The sequence below is a fragment of the Lonchura striata genome, chromosome 8, assembly GCF_046129695.1.
Source record: "Lonchura striata isolate bLonStr1 chromosome 8, bLonStr1.mat, whole genome shotgun sequence".
NCBI classification, from domain to species: Eukaryota; Metazoa; Chordata; class Aves; order Passeriformes; family Estrildidae; genus Lonchura; species Lonchura striata.
In genome coordinates this window covers 17,474,489-17,490,979 of record NC_134610.1, presented here as the reverse complement: position 1 = coordinate 17,490,979, position 16,491 = coordinate 17,474,489, and the positions used below count along the sequence as shown (strand labels likewise).

Sequence of the window (16,491 nt, the reverse complement as noted above, 5' to 3'; positions counted from 1 at the left end):
TGCCATGCCCCAGATCGCCAGAACTCTTCAAACAGTCACTTCAGTGCACATTTTTTTCTTAAAACTTCTACAGCCAAGAAAGAGTGTTGGAAGTGAAAAACCAGAATGTGACCTGATACTTTTATCCTCATCTCTGAGTACTTCCCAAAATAGGGACATACCTATCGGATGCGTAAAAGAACAACTACTGTGTGCTCACTAACAGCTTGTAAGAGAATTTTTGAATACTGAGTAGGAGGAGAAATGACAGCTGACCAGGAAATAGGGTTATTATATGTTCTTTTTTAAAAGCATCATTTTGAACCATTTCCACAAAACCACTACTCAAGGTTAATGAAGCAAACACAAACTTATCATTTCATCCTAAAGACTGAACATCAAATGCAGCATTATCTCTAATACTGCATTGCAGTATCACTTCTGGGTTTCTGTCCAAGTCTGGGTATGGGGCTTGAAATCATGGTTTTCTGGTGATCTTAAAAACCTACTGTGATCTCAACCATAAAGGCATTCATCCTACTTTGAATTATGCAGCAAAATACTTAATGTTGTTGCACAAATCATGGGAGTGTGATACAAATAATTGACATTTATAGAAATAATCATAAAATTTAAAAATAAACAAGGCCCTAAATATTACAGAAAGACAGTTTAAAGACTAACATATACTGCATTAAGTACTTTTATTTCTCTTAAACAGACTTGTTGTATTGCTAGAGAAAGATAAATAGATACTAAATTACAGTGCGCAGTGTTACATCACTCGAGCAATTTCTTCCAGCCTTTGCAGAAATAGTATTAGACCCATTAACCTAATCATCATTGAAATTGCATTACTAATATTTAATTTAATGCTTATTTTAAAATGTAGCAGTCCTCCTTCAAGAGTTAAATATTCATGTGTATGGCACAATTAATTATCTTAGGGCTTCACTTGTAGCATGTAGTACTCTATTTGTGGTACTCAAATACTGTGGTACTCTATTTGTAATAAAGATGACTGGTTTGAATTCTACAGAGGTTGTTATGACTGTGAACAGCTACTTTAATCCAGAGGTACAATTTAGCTCTGCATCCCAGCATCCAAATGAAAATAAGAGAAGACAACTGAGGAATGAAATTTTTACTAGGGATACAGATACCTTAATGGCTTACTTCACCATAGTGTTTGAACATGCAAGGAGCAGCCAAAATTAGTGCAGTTTCTATGAAAAGCTACCACCGGCAACTCTCATCATCTTCCTTTTATGAAGGCTGCCCCAGCAGTAGAAGCCACAGACAAAAGCTCGCTGATACACACATTATTAGAGAGAAACACATAACACCTCTGCATTCCAGTTAAGTGTTAACCATTCAGGTCGGGAATGAACCAGTGTGAGCCACTCATATTATGAACAAATCTGAGAATTACATGAATCACAATTTGGTGATTTGGTGAACTGAAAACTGGAGAGGAAAATAAAACTGCTCTGAGTCAGAAAAAAGAGCAGAGTTGGGTTGGGGAAAGGAGATAGTGAGTAATAAAGAAATATAAAGTCAATGAGAAAAAAAAATCCAGAACTACTGCTACAAGGTGAGAAAGTTGTCAAAAGGAATCTTGCTATCCATAAAATGCCTCATCAGTGGTGCAATTTACAATTTCATAGCATGAAGCTATGTCTCAAGGAAATGTACTAACTTTTAAAATTTACATCCATTTTCTTTGATGGAAAATTTCCCAAATAAATGCAAAGTCATAAATAGTTTCTGGGTTCATTCTGCATTTACTATTTGTTTTTTGTTTAAAATAAAAAATGCAATAAATTTAATCTTAAAGCTTCTTATATTTAATTTCAGAAACATTTTTTGCTAAAGTAATATATATAATCACTCTTTGTAATTATATATATAAAGATAAAATAATAATACCAAAACAAACAGCTTAATAGTATTCCTGATTTTGAAGGCCTGTGTGCAACAATGATGAATTCAGTAGCCTTCTCCTCCAATGTATTTGGTAAGAATAAAATTATAAAGCCATTTATAGTGCTGTTATCATTCACAGGATTGCTTAGGACAACACAACTGGCTAGACTCTCTGTAAGCACCTTGTATCATGCATGTAGAAAGAGTTAGTTGTAAAGAGTTTTTACAGCTGGATGCCAGGTTTCTGGCAGCTCTGAATGTCAGAGCAGTCTCTGATATGGCCCTGATACAAGACTAAAGCTGTACTTCAAAGGTCTGTGGGTATAATGCATTTGTACACATGCACAAAAACACAGTTCAATTCCTGGCTTAAATGTCTTGGTTTTCTTGCTAATCCATATCGATACTTTTTAAGTAGGTCTTTAGATATGAGGATTGTAAATTCAAAGTGTTCAGGATGTTATGCCAGCAGGCAGTCAGGAAGATCAGAGGAATAACAAACAGCAAAACCCACATTGATAGAGAAGTTCGGTTCCTTACTAATTAACTACAACTGTGATTGAAATTACTTGTTTTGAAGAAATCTATTCACATTTCTTCTTTCAAATTTCCTAGAAAAACTGTTTCATACCAGACTTTGTTAGGTGCGGAAACATGTGGCTGAGACCTAATGAAAGGATTAGTCTCATACAGCACAGATTGAAGTCACTTAGGCCTTTTACTGTGACAGGATAAACTGAGACTAAAACTTAATGCCTTTCAAGCTTTAAGCAAGAGCTCAAAAACACTTTCTAGCAGTTCCAATCAAAGTCTGCAAAGTTCTAATCCCTTTATTGCAAATAGTAGAAAGGATTTAAAAAACATCATTCTACAATTTAACCCCAAAACTAAAGATACCCAAATGTATTTTGACCTTTTTCAGTCAGCTATTCTCTGTTTTGAATGTATCTTTGCAGCAACTCCACTTCACTAAAATTGTCCCAGATGTGTGTATCAGTTTAACTGAAATTAGAACTGGGGTTAAAAACTGCATGCAAGTACATATTAAGCTATCTTGGAGTGGTATTTAAAAATCAAAAAGACAGGCCAGGAGAGAGTTTATCAGAACTGAGACTGATGCATTTCTTCCTTGCTTTTAACTTTATGATTAGAAAAATGAAGGACATGCTTTGCTTTGGAATTCCCCTATTTGCTTTTGCTTATTAGTGAAGATCAAAATATACCCAACTCTCTTACCTAATGCTACTTTAGTTTCCTGATGTTGCCGGGTGATCCTGAACTAGAGCAGTCATTACTTGTATCCTTATATAAGTTTCCAGTAATAGTGCACTGTTGAAATATTTTCCCCATATTCTGTTTTTAAAATAATTCTACTTTGCTTTGCAGTGGGGGATTTGTGGGACAATGAAAGTAAATTGCTTTAGTAATCTTTTAGCCCCTGCAAATATGAAAGAAAATGAACATGTTGATGGCAATACTCAAATAGTCAAGACGGCTTCAATTCAATAAAATTGTAGCAAGAAAGCCGTTATGCATCTTCCCTTTTAATGGCATAAGTTCCCAGTTGTATCATGTCTAATAATTTCTTTTGCTGTTTTATAAAGTGTAGCTGTATATTTTCCTTTATGTTGCTCGGTTACAGAATTTTTTTTTTTAACTTCAGCATAATTGTGTTGCCTAATGAATAAATTATATAACACATTTAATCCTGATTGATATTTCAGTAAATTATTCCTGCTACTAATTAATGAGCACTTCTGTATCTGCAAAAGATGATTTAACTAATCCAATGTATAGATTTTCTTGAAGCTAATTGTTAAGTTTAATGAACCAGATATCTCCCACTGAAGTAAGTGTCGCATCCTTACACCAAGCAGCTAAAAAAGTTGTAAATCCCCTTGCACAATAGAAGTAGTTATGGATCAAAGCTGGTTCTGAACCGTCTTCTGCTTGTGTAGTGTCCTTGACTTTAATGGGAATGTGCAAGTAAAATACAGTTTTCTACTCTGTTATGACTTCAGATATGATTCTGTTCTCCTAATTTGTGTTCTGTTTAACTTTAGATAATTTTAAGTATCAAAAGTATAATAAATACAATGAGGGATTTCAGATATGAAATTGAGTCTATCTGAAAAAACAGCCAGAGAGGAAGGCACTGGTGAGGATGTGTTTCAGGGAATGTGCAGATTACTGACTAGCAAGCAAAACCACAATAAAAGCTTTTTCAATACACAGTTTCTCTGGAACGTCCACATTTAAAGCCACAGACAAATTTAGCAGGAAAGAAATCATCAGTAAAACAAAATGCAGTAAAGCAATTGAACACAACTGGAGTCCCAGACAGACCTGCTATCAGCTGCCATTACTGGCGTGCAGCACAGGATAAGTTAAAGACGGCTGATGGTGAATTACAATCACACAGAGAAATGGGGTAGAGCCACTCAGGATGCACACAAGATTAAAAGAGCAGCTATTTGCTTAGTCACTTTTTTGCTTCTCCTTGCTGGCTGGAGTGCCAGATAATCCCCATGCAGATGTTACTTATGACATTGACTTTTTTTTAGAACTTAGTCCAAATGTCAGGTATCTGAAATGGAAAAAATTCCAACCAAACAAAAAATAACAAGCCGATAAAACCCAACATCAAAAACCAAAACCAAGACAAATAATGAGACTTACTTGAAATAAAACATCATGTCTGGAAAAGTGGCAAATTAGAAACTTGATGTTACTGAATTAGTGTTGCATCACAACAGGCTTGTTTGGAGGGTTCTCTGTCATGTCATACGGATATTGCCACATAACTTCTCCATCAGCAGTAGCAGCACTAACAAGAAGGGAATATAATAAATGGGGTTTTTAAAAGTCTTTGACTAAAAATCATGTTAATATATGTGGATTCTATTTATATTTTTGAAACTATAACTTGCTTTTGGATAATGGTTTTAGTTTTTTAGTTTCAGTGTTCATAATTTTTTTTTTAAATCCCAAGGTACATTAGAAAGACATTTTCATAGCTGTCAAATTTAACTCTGGCTAAAATCTTGCCATACATCATAGTATCAAACTTTCTATCAAAACTTGTCCCTCTAAAATTGTATTAATTATTATCTTTTTTTTATTGTTTACCATGAACCTACTTGAAGTGGACTGAATAAAAAGGGTGAACTTTCACTGTTAAACTTTAATGGCAATTTCTATTTCTCCCTGGCAGTCTTCATGATTCCATTTGGAAAGGACTGAAAACACTTGAATCAGGAAACAAGGAGAATATTCTTGAAATAATTGATTTTTAAAAATATTCCTCTTAACTCTCAAGCAGTATTTAATTCAGTCAACTTATACATAAGACTTACTTTTAACCATATTTTTCCTCATTTGCCAACTTAGCTACACCAGTTCATTTTCATTTGATTTGAGGTCTAGGCTCTGAAACATTATTCTCACACACCTTAATCTTGGCCATATTCTAATCTTTTGTATTTTCCCTTTCACATTATGCAACATCAAGTACAACAGACACCAAATACTCTACTACAGCCAAAGGATTGCTGTTTCTGTGCAACCTAAAAAATCATATGAAAAGCAGATTACTACCTAACTGCGTATTTCATAATATGGCAATGTTGCCAGTATTTCTGTGCCTGGGTATTTAAGAGGTATCTAAATGATTCTTACAAGCCATTTCTGTCTGTGTCAAGGAACATGGTTTCTGTAGTACAGGAATGCCTTTCTCTGCTTTTACTTCAGGATATGGTTGGGCATAGCCAAGCACAAGGATTAGCTGAGAAAGCATATTTCTATTTTCCTGATATTTTGGGAGGTTGGCTCTTAAAATCAAAGAACAATGCAAAAATTGTAGGACGGTATAGCAGTAGTACATTGTTCAGCTCATCAGCCCTCTATTTCATGGCGGAGTCGCACAGGCAAAATTGGAAGGAAAGGTCTGGCACCTTTTAGTACATTTGAACACATGTGGAAAGGTCCTCAGGACAAACTTTGTAAAAGTGTCCAGAAGCATCAAGAGTAGTAACTGTAGAACATGTATTAAACTGCTTGATACCTGCCATCCAAGAATCTTGGTTAATTTTTTATATTACTCTAACATTTTTATATTATCTGACTCCCCTTAACCAGATGGAAAAATATAGTCAAAGTATTCTTATTCTCAAAAAGTCTTCCTAACCAAGAATTAATGGTATTAACTCCCTTAACCAAGTATTAATGATATTCCCTGATTATCCAGCAGTAGCTTTGTACGCATAAAACTTCTCTTTCTAGCAACGTGAAGTCAAGATCTTTCCTTAAATCTATGTGCTTTCAAAAACTTTTTCTCTCTTTTTTCCTCTCTCTTCTCTTGATTATAGAGCTTTAATACATGATTGAAAAATGGGTGAATAGTTCTACATTTAACAACTGGTATAACAGCCTGTGGTCTTTGCTAGAGTCACTGAGAACATTTTAATGAACAGGCATGAAAATTTTCTTTTTCAACACAGCATCAATAATAATCAGCTCAAGACAGAGACCCTGGGAGGTAAGCCACAATTTGTGGCAGTATAAACAAAATGAAACTCAGGAATGCAAAATCTAACTTTATTTCTGAAACTTAGTGAACAGTAAGTTAACCAAATGCATTTTCTCAGTAACAGCTGATGAATTTTGGTAATCATAAACTGTGTCTGCAGTGTTTTCCCATCTCATCTGTGTATTGTTCCATGAGACAGTTTGCCTTTTCCCATTATATACAGTCTAACACTGATGAGTTCAGCTCATGTACCACCTTTATCCTGAGTAACAGCTGTCTTGTGTCACAGTCCAGCTTCCCAAGAACTTGGTCTATGATACAGTCAACTGAGATACCACAAGTGTTAATGAATTATTTGAGCTGTGCCAGCACCAATGGTTACTACAACTTCTTGGAACAATGTTGGGCCAGCCAGCTGGATTGTTCTCAGAGTTTGGACTATTTTCACTCAATTCAGAGGGCTCCTCTGACCTCCCTTCTGTACTATTAACAGATTTTTAATGGGACCTGGCAATGTCACTTTTCTCTAGCAAAATACACATTTCCCATGTCCTCTGTTGCATTCAAATAACCATATTGCAGTGGGTGAATTGCTTGTAAATAGCACTTTAGGGTGGGTGTGAGAAGATTAGTTCCAGGCTGTTGTGCCATACTGTTTCCTTGCAAACATCTTTTTGGTATCTACGTGTAGCAAACTGCACCTTTCAGATCCCAAGTACCTCACAGCAAGTGGCTTTCCATAAATGAAGTGGCAGGAGTGCTATTCCTCTGCCTGTTATTGCTTTCCTGTCAAAGGTGCATTCATTGCACTTTGTGTTGCTCTTCCTAAAATTTCCTCTGTATGTTTGTTATTACTGTTTTTTTTTTCCCTATCACCATTTTCCCTACCAGGATTATAGGTATTCTTCCATGGTCTCAATATTATCTTGCTTTAATTGCAAAACTTAAATTATAGACTGATCATATTAATGTTAAACTACTAGTAAAAGTCACTTCAGTGACATTTAGAAAAAATTTGAATACTTACTTATCCCCAACTTCAGCATTAGTGGATATTATTTTTGGTCACAGAGGTTATTTTCTCTTTCCCTCACGCATTTATTCTTCCCTGAACCTGCTGTAACAATGTCAGCCATTTTCCTGTTTTAGCTCAATTTTTTAAATTTGTTTTGAGCTAAGTGTAAACTAGGAGAGTAGGAGGAGTAGTTTAAAATATGTAAGATACAATCTTTTCAACGGGCCACTAGTTTATTTTGCAAATACTGCAGTGAAAAACATTTCCTTGTGTAAAAATAAATTTAAGTCAGACAATTGCTGTGGCACTTGTAAATGTTTAATGAAACCCTTGAAAGCACTTTCCCATGTATTTAAGTTTATGATTGATAAATTGCAAAAAAAGAGTTCTTTCAGTGATCTTGTCACACTTTACAACTAGGATCGGGTATAAATACCAGCAAATTGTCATGTAAACATCCCCAAACACAATGATGTGTGTTATATGTCAAGGGGAGAAAAACAATGTTACAATTTGGTTTTCAAGTGCTTTCTTCTCTACAACTTCAGTGCCTTAAAACATAGCTACATGAAAGATAAGATCAGATTTGGTAACTCCCCCAGATTTTTTTCATGCATTTCCTTATTTACCCTGAGAACAGCTTTTCAGACAGAGGTTGCTCTGCCGGCAGAATCATAAAAAAAAATTGATAAATTATAGAAGGGTGATATATTTGGGTGATATATTTACTCAAGTCTTCTCTTTGAGGAAAGGCGATGTGGGCAGGTGGTTTCCCCACATCTCTTCAAAACACAGGTGAAACAAATTAAAATAGGTCAAAACACTTATATTGTTCACATCTACCTATACTAGAAGCTTGTTTTTCCAAGCAAACATCTAGTCTCCACCCCCTACTGTCCTTTTACAAGGATTGCTGGAACCACAGCCTAGTTACAACCACCTCTGTAAAACAAATTCTTCTGCCTATGCTAAGTATTATTTAAGATATTGTCCATTATGGGTGAAGATAATACCTGTATCTTCTGGGAACTGTACAGCAAATTATATACATCTGAAATTGCTTGTGTACTCAGCTCACTGTAACAAGTCCCAAATCAATTGTTGATTGTGGTATGTATGTACTTAAATCAAATTTGGGCAGAAATTTTAGAAATTAGCAATGCAAGTTTTCTTTTCTCTGTGGTGATACACTATCTGATTTTTCCATCCAGGCATTAATTAGCATTACCTTTGCACATACAGTAAGGAGATAAAGGCAAGAGAAATAACCAAGTCCTGATGTTCCTTCAGGATAAGAAATTCAACCTTTTAACCAATGAAATATGTATAAAACAGTCTTTGAACATTGTAACCTTTCCCTTGCGACATGATCACAATGGCATCTGATCAGTTGCTACTTTTTCCAGTCATCAAACCATTCAGAAAATTAGTCAGAGCTAACCTTGCTTGGAAGTGGGAATGCTAAGTGGATTTCTAGAAGGTCACAGTAGCCAGCACTGCCCCCTCCTCATCCTAAACTAGAATTACAAAGCTCAAAACCTCTTTACAACAGAGGCATTATCCACACTATTTCAAGCATGTGCGCATGGGCTGGTGCACGCCAGGGAAACTGTGGGCTTTATATGTGTTCGTTTTCTATTTTAGGGTATTTGTATTATTACTGCAAAGACCTCACTGTTTTTCCTTGTTAAATATTTGTTTATGCAACATTCCCCCTGCAGGCAACTGTGTTCATGGGATCCTTACTTTATAAGGAATTTCAGTCCCATATGTTGCTCCTGGCGCTTTTTGCTGCTCTACTGGCACCTCTGCTGCTTGCCCTTTAACTAAAGTGACAATTAAATCATAGAAAAACAAATCTTAAGCTGTAACCGAAATCTCTCCAAGCCTGAGGCTAAAGCAACCAAGCTCCTTTTTAGATTGTATTTAAATGTTATGGACTGCATCTGGCCACATGACAGCAATGACATAAATCCATACGTTCCATGAGAATTTCAAGGCTGACTTTCTTCAGCTCGAGGAAAGCAAGTTTTGCCTGATGTACAGAACTGCTTTGATGTTAGCAGGAGTACAAACATTCAAGATTAATTAGAGCTCAAAGCATAAATGCAACAAAGGGAATTCCCTTCCCTTCTGTTCTTTCCCAATGGAGAGAGGGAATTCCCTTCCCCTTCTGTCCCCTCTCTGAGCAGGGAGGGAATCCCTTTGCTATTCTTACTCATGATGACGATTCTTTCCTCTCCCTAAGAGCAATGGGTAGTTTGGATATTTTTTTTTTCCTTGTTTCCTCTTTCCTCATTACAGGGTTAAGAGCTCCCTGGTTTTCCATCATTTCTCTCTCAGAGGTGAAATGGAATTGAGACACTCACAGTACCTGTTTTCTGTTTTAATATTTCAGTATGATAATTAATTTTATGTGGCGTGGGGTTTTTTACTTTTTTTTACCCCTCTGGGTGCAGCATTTTATCCCACAAACATATGAAACCAGAAAACCACTTGAAATTTGGTTACTGGCAGCTATGATCTAAATATAACTGCTTCCACTTCAGTATGGCTAATTAATAATTAATACACAGAATGGGGTTTAAAAACAAGGCTGAACACCAGAATCCATATTTCATTAAAGGGGCTTCTCCTCCAGTGTAAAGCATCCCCCAACTACAGCTTCTAATGCAAGAATTTAGTTATTCTCACTGGAACTGACTAAAATAATCTGTCCTCCCACCCTGCCAGGAATTACAGAATACCATGGACTGACAAATTATTTCAAATTCAGTTTGATGTAGGATAATGGCCCAGAGAAACCACTGCTAATGTACAGATTAAGTTCCATTTCAGCTGTACACCACTGAAGCGAGTTTTGTATTTCCCTTCACAGGGTAATGAGTTTCACCTGTGTGATTAAAACTAAAGAATAATGGACGATGATGTGAACTTTGTTCATTTACTGTAGTACTTGTTGTTGGCTTTTAATAATTTAGAATATTGCAGATCATAGATGGAGCTGTTCTATGATACCTTTGCTAAAAAATAATGAGGTAATATTAATCTGAAACCTCATTGTAATTTATGTCCTGAGGCTGAACTTCTAATGAAGAATACATTTTCTCTGGTTTTAACTGAAATGCTCTTTTTCTTCCCTAACTGGTTTTCAACATCCAGGGCACAGTCAGCAAATTTTAAATGTAAATTTCTAAAACATGAAGCCAAGTATAGTAGTAATCCAAATAAAAGATAAAATACAGGAAAATAATTTAAACCCCATAGAATATCTGCAGGAAAAGATAGCCTTTATTCCTCAAACCAATCTTCTCCTGATTGACTGTTCACTCTTGCTTTCTTTAGGCATGGCTGTAATATTACTAAAAATATCATTAATATTTCACTCTAAATGTTTATAGGAAAAGATTGTCTCTTAGGAGCAAATTCTTGTACAAGTAAAATTACAAGCCTGTTGATTCTATCCGCTTTCTGCCCAGATTGGTTAACCAGGGTTTCTATTCTCAGAGATAAAGCACCACTGTTGACACAAAACCCCTGCTATATAGTCTTTATATTTTAATGACTTTTAACAGAAACAAAAATCTGGAGCAATGTCACCTTTAGATATGTTGTCATCAGCTAGTCACTTATATCTTTAGAAAATCACTGTAGGAGGTATATTGCAAATATTGTAAGAGCAGGTTGATTAAATAAGTGAAGTGAGTATAATCAGACCATTTTCAAAACTTCCATTTAAAAAATATATAATATTTTACTTCTTGTGAGGGTATATAGATATAAATCTTGCACTATTGAAGTGCAGCCTCACCTATGCAAAAGAAAAAAAAAAAAGATTAGTTAGTCAGGTTCAGGGAAACCAGTAATCTCAAAGGCAGCAAGCACTGTCAAAGAACTGAGAGCAAGACAGAAGCCAGACACATCTGAATTGTAACTTACTAGGTTTGACTTTCACAGTCTCAATTCCTCCTCTTGAGACAGAGTTCACTATGAGATTTGCAATACATTTTATGAATCTTTCTCAGCTAGTCTCAGCTGGCCAGAATTTAAGGCTCAAATGATCTCATCTGTGAGTAGACTAGGTATCTAAGTCAATGTATTACTCATAAAAGTTGGGATTTTCAAGTGAAACATCAGCTAAATTATCATCTTTTGCTGTACTGTTACCTTCATATTTGTAAGATCTCAAGCATTTTTATATCTGGAACCATGTCACTTAAGTAGAGAAGTACACTATCCTCTCCATATGTAATTGTAATGAAATCACAAATCAGGAACATTCAATGTAATTTTAACCTGGTTTAGGTTGTTGTTTTTTTTTGTTGTTGTTGGTTTTTTTTTAATTATAAGAATCCCAAGAGTTATCAGTTAGGCTTTTATTAGTTATCATTTACTGCTGAATTACCATTGTTTTGAAAGCCTTTTATTTACAGAAACATTCATAATCTGTATTTCTTTTGGTGTCACATCCTCATAATTTCCCATTGCTGTCTCCAGCTCTTTAAACTTAAAAAAAAAAAAAAAAATCAATCTAATTTCTCCTTTTTTTGGTACTTAATGCAGTGAAGAAAAGGTAAAAATATGTGAAGGTCATATGGAGGTTATGTCTCTAGGGAAACTCTTGTTAAAGTTGTGCAAATTCTGTACATGCAAATGTTGTGCAATTTCAGTACATGCAAATGTTGTGCATGCAAAAAGTCAACAAATATTCAATCTGGTTATTCAATTACTGTCAGCCCTCTGAGGGCTGCTGAGCTAACCCTACTGCCTTTGACATACAACAACTGTTACATGAAAAAGACAGTGTTGTGTGAGAACCGATTTGCTGTTTCTTTGCTCCTTCTAATCTATGTTTATGTAGTCACATTTTCTGAAAAGAATGTTCTGGCCGCTGATACAGGTTTGCATGGTATGAAAGGGCACTCAGCTTTGTGATGACCATCTGCAAATCTTCTTTGAAGAACAGCTTTCCAAAGCCTATTCTAATATAAATGTGATGAATAGTCATCTTTAATGAACAAATATTAGTGGTTTTTGCTTCCTATTTATCTGTTCTTAAATTACGTGAATGGTAGGTCAAAAAGGACTGAATTAAGAACACTCTCTTCAAAGATGTTTATAGAATGAGGAAGGTTCCTATTATATTCTGCTGTTAACCTGTAATACTACTTGTCCTCAAGTATAAGTTCTTAGTTACATTCTTCTGCCTTGAAATAAATCAGAGGGCTACTAACCCAAACCTTCTGCTTCACAAAGCCCCAGACAGATTACAGATACAAAAGACAAATACACAGATAGCACAATACCAGAGAGAGTGCTACTGTTTCAGGTGGCAGCCTTTTTCTTTCGGTAGGACTTGACCTCTCCGAGCACCATTCGTGTCCTTAGGGCCGCAGCAGCCCCGCGGCGGAGGGAGCGGCCGGCCCGGCCCTGCCGCAGCCCAGCCGGGCGGGAGGGAGGAGGGAGGGAGGGAGGGAGGCAGCTGCTCCCGCTATGTACAAACAAAGCCCCGGTTGCTGTAGCAACCCGGCAGCCCTGAGCGAGCTCCCCGGCACGGCACGGCCCTGCATCCTCCCCCGCGCCGCCCGCGGGGCTCCTCGCACGCTTCATCCCCTTTTGGACAAGGCGCTTCGGGATCTGCGCTGATCCAGCCCGCCGAGGTGAACGCCGCCGGACGCGCTTCAGCTCTGCCAGATGAGAAATGCGAGCGGCTCTGCGGGCTTGTCACCGGCCCAGCTCTGCAATACCTACCAATAGAACGTGCTTAAATATGTATATTGGGCGTGCACATTGGGAAGGTAAATGGTAATCTATTTGGTGAAACTGAATTTTAAAATACACATAGCCTTTGAAAAGAGAGATGGGCTGTATACAACAGCATGGTGCGAATTTTAATGCTTTCTTTCTAAAATTCAGCATCTATAAATTAGGTTCTGTCACCAAGTTTGTTTCATTCCTCAATTATCAAGATAACATTCCTAGATCCACAATACCTAATATTTGTGTCAGTTTTTGCAAGAAGAATCTGGAATAAAGAAACACACCTTTTTTTTCTCTCTCTTTGACAAATATATAGGACCTACATATCAGACCAAATTAAAACAAAATATCACTAGACTTATTATAATGCCATTACTTAGACTGTTATTATAATTAGCATTAGGTCTTTCAAACATAAAATATATGTTTGCATGAATCATGCTAAAATATCTCTCATTTTGATGAGCTTGGAACATGACACTTTAAAGGAGATGATCAAGAGAGATTTCATGTGCTGAACTGGATACTCACAGCTACATGGAAATCTCTCATTATCCTTTTAGTTCATTGTGAACAGATAATCTTTTCATGTCTCTGACAAGGAGTATTTTAATTCATGGTCTCCTTTCAATTGATGGCTCCTATCAGGGACAAACTCAGTAAAAATGTTCAGAATCCAGTGACAAACAGTAAAAATGTTCAGAATCCACGGTCACACTATGTTACTTCATTATAATAGGAGGAATTGTATCTTTTACTGATCCATTTTTCAGAATCTATCAAGATAGAAACATTGCACTGGCTAAAAAAAAAAAATAGTAACACTTTCACTGATATTTGAAAGTTTGTCCAGCTGTCATGAAAGAGCAATTGGTAGGAAGAATGCTAATACCACATCAAAACTTGGCATACAGGAAAACTGATACTCTGGGCAATGAAAAAATTTTCATTATGCTTATTTGGACTGTCTCTAATACCTGGCTCTGCTTATCAGGAAGGCCCAAAATAAAGATGGATATTTTCAACTGAGTATTGGTGAGACTTTCTCTAGTGAGACCAACATTGTTCAAAAAGTTCTCATATATTCAGTCATGATTTTTTTAGACATTCATTGTCTCTGATATCTTGAGCTAGAAATTAGATGCCTAACCTCTAATGAAAGGCAACAGTAGATGGACTTTTAAGTACCAGCCTTTGCTGGGACTTATAAAATACATCCTTAAATGTAATTAGTCCCAATTTATTTAAATAGTACTCAGTTTAACAGAAAATGCTACCACAGTTAAATTTTTAACGTGAATTGCTCATCAAAATTTCCATGCAATCCTTTGACATTTCTTCTCAACAAACAGTAAGATAAAATTTAGATAATTGAGTATCCTTACCATCAGGATCAGTTTCAGCAATTTGAGCTCCTGTAACCAAAATGTTCTCAATTGTGTAACAAACAATATCCTAGCCTGTCTCTCTGCATCACTAGAAAGCATTCAGCTCTACTAATGCCTTACTTTGAAGAGTTTGTTCTTAAAATCAAGATATATAACACACAGCCTTGCTGCCCAAAAAAATATGAGACACCATGAAATATTCTTTATTATTATTAGATTAGTATTAGTACTAGTATTAGTATGCATCAGCACAATTAATCTAAGGGGTCATTGTCCTATTTCCTTTAAAAACATTTTGCAGTGCTTATGGAAAATGACACTGAGTTCAAATCCATTCAGTGCATTTGAAGACCTGGATGAAAGAGTTCTTCAGGAACAAAGGAATCTCTGATATCGATTATCAAATAATCACCAAATTATACAGAAAAAGTGCTATTACCAGTCTGACCAGATGTAAACCAACGCACCAATTTTCCATTACTACTCTTCTGAGTTAAGTGACCACATTATTAATGTCTAAAACTGCAAAGACCTGATGAAATTAATTTCATGCTCAGGCTTTCCAACAGTTGCTTTTCAGAGAAATCTTTGTAGGCTGTTAGAGTAGGATTCAAAGGCAAAGTGGAATTACATATAGTGTTTGCATTCAGGTCAAATACTATCAAACAGTAGTTCCACCTAGAAATAATGGTAAACATTGACTTTGCACCAAACTATGACTGATACATAAATAATATATGTACCTATATAGAAAAAAATTAAATAAAGAGACCATGGTTTTAATGACCCTATTAACTACGGAGTATTACATTCTCTGTCACCGTCTTGACTTTAGACCAGATCTGAATCTGTTCTAAATTATGGAAATGAAATTTTAGATAACACTAACGTTATGAAGCCTCTTGGGTGCCACACCTCAGAAACACTTTCCAGATTCAATGTGTGGCCTCAGCTTTGGGATCTGTGAATACACAACCACCAGTCACCTCTTTTGAGCATGACATCAGCGATGGCATCTCTAGCTAGGTATCAAAGCTTGCTTTTCAGTGAGATACATTTCTAACTTTAGACTCTATATCAGCAAGTTCTCTAAAAATATGACATATTTCAAACGCACAGAGTATGAATAAAGTGTAAAGTGCATATAGAAAAGTAACACAATTATAAAGGAAATATTTTAAGCCTTGCTGTAAACTTTACCAAATTTAGGTGTCTTATGGCCCCAAAACTGTACTTTCCCCCCAAAAGACCATTATGTCATTTATTCTTATTCATTATTCTAATACCTTCTTGTCCAAACATACAAAATACACAAGAGTTTCCTACAGCAAAACTTACAGTGTATAGGAGACCAGAGTCACCCTCCCATTCACACCCTGTAACTGGCAAACCAAACAGGTCACAGCTGCTTTTACAGTGCTTTGACTGGGTCAGGAAGTTTGATTGTGGCCAAGTATTCACTTGAAGTCAAGTGTGAAATGGATCCAAACCACTAAGACACTTCTATAATTCTAAACTAAAGGTAGTAAGCAGTGTTAGATGGATTAAATGAGCTTCTAAAGATCTTCCTAACACTTGCCCTGTCACACTATAGCAGACTGCACTACCAAGGATGCATTTATTTTTAAAAATCGAGAGCTAGTACTTTTTACAGTTTACTTTCACATATTTTACTTCCATAGTAAGTATCATAAAGGATCAGTTCAGCTGAAAAGACAGGATGTCCCCTTGTTATACCAAGAGACAGAATGGCTTGTCTGTGCACCCACTCCCTGGGTCCACGGAAGCATTGCTCACAAGTATGCCTCATTACATTAAGGAGAATCTCTTACTCTAGTTTTAAGCCACTATTACTATGAAAATATCAGGAACCACATTCTGCTCTTATTTACACT

At 36.1% G+C, this 16,491-nt stretch overlaps 1 protein-coding gene and 1 long non-coding RNA gene across 6 annotated transcripts in view; one reads left to right on the top strand and one right to left on the bottom strand.

The window, feature by feature from the left end:
• The window catches only part of LOC110469642 (uncharacterized), a 243,411-nt gene extending 230,523 nt beyond the window's left edge, over positions 1-12,888 (bottom strand). For both annotated transcript variants that reach the window (XR_002465282.3, XR_013340365.1), the window contains exons 1-2: positions 12,755-12,888; positions 4,585-4,732 (exon numbers count right to left, since the gene is read on the bottom strand). This is a non-coding gene — a long non-coding RNA (uncharacterized LOC110469642). The remainder of the gene's footprint in view (positions 1-4,584; positions 4,733-12,754) is intronic.
• KCNH7 (potassium voltage-gated channel subfamily H member 7) overlaps positions 1-16,491 on the top strand; it is a 210,072-nt gene that overhangs the window by 21,470 nt on the left and 172,111 nt on the right. The window lies entirely within an intron of this gene.